The sequence below is a fragment of the Cannabis sativa genome, unplaced genomic scaffold (genome assembly GCF_029168945.1).
Source record: "Cannabis sativa cultivar Pink pepper isolate KNU-18-1 unplaced genomic scaffold, ASM2916894v1 Contig7, whole genome shotgun sequence".
Taxonomy (NCBI): domain Eukaryota; kingdom Viridiplantae; phylum Streptophyta; class Magnoliopsida; order Rosales; family Cannabaceae; genus Cannabis; species Cannabis sativa.
The window spans coordinates 2,301,070-2,305,899 of NW_026870043.1; positions in this window are offsets into that span (position 1 = coordinate 2,301,070).

The window sequence follows — 4,830 nt, forward strand, 5'->3', positions numbered from 1 at the left end:
CAAGGTTCCAAAACCTCTAGAAAGCACATCACTAGGTTTATTCAGCTGCTCAATTATTCTACTTGAAATATAAGAATGCGTCGCACCAGAATCAATTAACACAGTCAATAAAGTACCAGCAACAGAAAGCTGACCTGTCACAGTAGAAGGACCAGCATCAGCCTCAGCTTGAGTCAGGGCAAACACTCGGGCAGGAGCGGGTGTATCATCCTTCTTTTGCTCTAACCGTAGCAATTGTGGACAATTTCTCTTCATATGACCCACCATTCCACAGTGGAAACATGCCCTAGCCTGACACTCGCCCAGGTGATGCCTTTTACACCTCGGACATTCAGGAAAAGTCCGCCAGTTTTCGTTTCCACTACGACGGAAACCTTGGTTACCCTGGAATCTTTTGTTTGGGCCTACCGCTGATAATTCACTAGGTCTTTTCTTGCGGTCACCAAGATCAGTACCCCTACCCGAACCAGCACCTGCTGTTTGCTTCCATGAATCTCTTCTGGCAATATTTTTCTTTCGTATCTGAGCCTCTGCACCCTCAGAAACTAAAGCCAACTCAACTATCTGGGCATAAGTTCGGGCAACCCCCGGTTGTTTAGAAGCAACAATCACATCCCGGGCGATGTGTTCATCCAGCCCCCGTATAAACTTTGCTTTTCTAGCAGCTTCAGTAGCCACCTCATCTGAGGCAAACTTTGCCAGTCGATCAAACTTAGTAGCATACTCTGTCACGGTCATACTACCCCGAGTTAACCGTGTAAACTCTTCTCGCCTTGCTGCCTTAATAGACTCATTATAATACTTCTCAAAAAATAAGGCCCGAAAAGTTTCCCAGGTCATATTATTCAGATCATGGCCCTGAGATACAATCTCCCACCAAATACGGGCATCATCTCGTAGCATATAGGTAGCACACCTGACCCGGTCATTATCTTCAACTCGCATAAAATCGAAAATGGATGTTATCATACTCATCCATTGCTCCGCCTTGAGTGGATCAGCACCACCCTCAAACACTGGCGGATTCTGCTTCCTGAACCGCTCATATAATGGTTCCAAACGATTCCCTGCATCCGGTGGCACTACTAGAGGTGCCGGAGGATCAGGATTAAGATTTAGAGCAGGCTGAGCTCGCTGCTCTCTTAATTCTCTGATTTGCTCACCCTGCTGCCGAATAGTTTCTTGCATAGCAGCATATAACTCTTCCCAATTAGGTGGTGGTAAAGGGTTCTCACCCTCACCGGCAGCCCCGAGCCCAGCTAGCTCGCGGGCACCCCTACCAGTCCGCCTTGGGTGCATAACTATACACCTGCGATCACATTCCAAGTATTAACAATACTGATAAGTATTAATCCTTCCCACAACATTCTGATATCAACATAATTCAAATAATCAGGTAATCAGAAAATTAACAAGCTATCTTTTAACTTAAAGCTTACTAAACCATGAGTCGATCAGGTCCTTGCAGCCAATGTACATATCAAACCAGTCTTCAGGATCTAAAAACCTTGGCGCTCTGATACCATGTTGTAACGCCCTGTCCAACAGGGACGCCACGTGTGTGCACTTTATTTAAAATACCAATAATTATATAAGATGTAATTATACTAAAAGTGTGGGTAATTAAATTTTTGATAGTTAAAACTCAACCTTTAAATTGTTTAACAAAAGATAAGTAACATGATTTATGGGGTCCCCCTGTTTTCAAAATATTTACAAACTGGTTTCAAAGTATTTTACAACATAAGCTTTATATTTTCCAAAATACAATCAAAATAGAGCATCCTGTAAACTGGGCTGCCTACGGCTGGTATGTACATTGCTGCTGCGACCATAAACTCATGGTTGCTCGACTTTAGCCTTTCCTTTACCTGCACCATAAAGCACCAGTGAGTCACAGAGACTCAGCAAGAAAGTGATCAAAACAATAATTGAAAGAAAATGATTAACAACTTAATCTCATGCCATTATGCTTACTCACTATTTGATAATAAAAAGCATTCCCTTAAACATCTCACATTCCTCGTACTTAATAAAGTACCACATTTTACCACTCGTTACATACGAGCTGAATATGTCACTATCGTTGCCCGATAAAGCAAACGATAAGTAAGAAACCTAACCGCGGTTTCAAGAGTAATTACTCATAACGGTAATAACCGTTTCCAACCCTAGGTAATAACCTAGGCTTAATAAGCTTTAATCAACATCATAATAATAATTAAGGTCACCTCCATTCATTCATCGATTTTTAGCCACATACGGTGCTTACCACTTTTCTTACCTTAATTCAGGAGTCAAGAATATGGCCGACCTGGGTGGAAAAGCAAGCTAGGCAATCCCGGTCCTATGTCACGACAATTGAAACACAATAAATACCTTAACATAATATTCCGGTTTAAAACCCTAATTTAAAACCGACTAGACTTAGCCTTCACCATCTATATAATAATTCAAATAACTCAAAATTATTCAAAGGCAGGTACTAGGTTCAACCCCGAGCTAAACACGGTTCAGAGAAAAACCCGAGAATTTTTCCCCTGCTGTAACCGGTCGACCGGTTCTGATACAGCAGAACCAACCGGTCGACCGGTTGCTGTCAGACCAGAAAAATTCTGGTTTTTCTCCCTCAGCTCGAACCAAAACCAATTCAGACCTAAATTGAATTTCCAGAACAGTTCAATATACCAAATACAACATATTCAACACATCATTCAATCTCAATTCACCACTTAACTCAAAATCACCATCTCACATGAAAATCAAGCTCAAATTGCTTAATCAAATGCATTCAAACTAGACAGCCATTAATCTCACTTAATCTTCATTCAAACAAGTTTCAAATCAACCCTAAGAACCTACCCTAACCTCAGTTTATACCCCAGCTCTGGATTAAATGAAAACCTTCACCAAAAGCTAAACTAAACTCATAAAAACCAATCAAGAGAAGAGTAGAAAATCATACCTCCACTTAGCTAGCTTCTAGGGTTAGGATTAGCTCAAGAAATTGAAGAAAAAGAAATGAGTTTTCCCCTGGTTCCAGCTGCTTCAAGGATCGGCAAGAGGAAGAAGAGAAGAAAGCTTGAAGTTGTGTGATTTTTCTTTGAAAAAGAATGGTTTCTTGCCTTGGAAGGAAGCTATTTAAATAAAGGTTTTCTTTCTTTTCTTTTTTTTTTTACTAACATTCAGCCCACTAGGAGTCAAAGGTCAAAAGTCAAGCATAAAAAAAAAATGACTAACTTACCCTTTAAAAAAAAAACTTAAACTAAAATTATAACCTAGGGGCATTTTGGTAATTTTACTAATTCCCCAATCCGACATTCTAATAAAATTCTTACTTAATCCGGGATATTCTTAAAATAATTCTTTCATTTAATGTCGTGACATTGCTAACCACATAGCTAAATTTCCACAATTACCGGGCCCAAAATAACGTATTTCATTAAATAATTTCTCAACAATTCATCTAAGTAAGATCATAATCCTACTTCATTTTCCAAGTAATTACATATTTAATAAAATATGTCCATTTAAATATTATTTATTTTCTGGGATATTACACCATACTTCTTTGCTCCAATGGGTTTTCGGTTTTGGGGTGTTGAACAGCTTGTAGCCTGCCTTAATAGCATATTTGTCCCTGTGAAAATCAGCATTAACATTCAAAGATAGGATCTGGTTTTTGAGAGCCACAAGCCTCTTCCAATACCAACTCGAGTGGATAGAGGCATTGTAACTCCACCAGCTTTATCCTTTGATGTATACACTATTCTCCCACCTTAGCCATAAGCTCTCTTGGTTGTTCGAGATTGCCCAAATATACTTGGACATGGCAGCCTTGTTCCAAGTTTCAAGCTTAGTGATGCCTAAACCCCCAGTAGCTTTAGGTTGACATACATTGCCCCAGGCCACAACACTTGCTCCATAAAACATTGCTTGACCTTTCCATAAGAAAGCTCTACATATAGCTTCTATAGAATTCAGGATTCTTTTGGGCATGATTATGATTTGACTCTAGTACGCCCGTATGGTAATCAAAACTGAGTTGATAGTGTTGTTCTCCCAGCAAATGATAGGTTCCTTGAACTCCAGGTTCTAATTCTTGCTGTCATTTTCTCCATTAGAATCTCACTTTCTTTCCTGGATATCTTCTTAGCACAAATTGGGATTCCCAAGTATGTGAAAGGAAGCTCATGTCTCTGAAAGCCTGAAAGTTGTAAAATTCTGTCCACACACTCATGCTGTATGTTACAACAATATACAACAGTTTTAGTGGCATTAGGTTGCAAACCTGATGTTAGTGAAAAGAGCTTTAAGGCTTGTAACATGTATAGTACACTCTTGAAATCACCATGACTGAATAATAGAACATCATCTGCAAAGGCCAGATGGTTTAATTTGAGGCTCGAACAACTGTCATGAAAGTGGAAATCTTCCTTCTCTCCAATCTTCCCCATCAGTCTAGAAAAGTATTCCATACCCAGTACAAACAACAAAGGAGACATGGGGCCTCCTTGTCTAAGTCCTCTCCTAGACTCAAAGAAACCATGAAGGGTCTCATTGAACATAAGAGAGAACTTTGGGGTGGAGACACAATTCATTATGAGTTGAATAAATGTGCTGGGGAAGTTGAGCCCAATTAGAACCTCCTCCAGGAACTCCCACTCAACTGTGTCATAGGCTTTTTGGAGATCAAGTTTGATCATACAACTTGGCTTATTGGCTTTCCTGCAGTAATGTCTCACCAAATCTTGGCAAATCATGATGTTATGTCCTATGAATCTTCCTTTAATAAATCCCCCTTGTGACTGGGAATTTATTTCTGGAAGA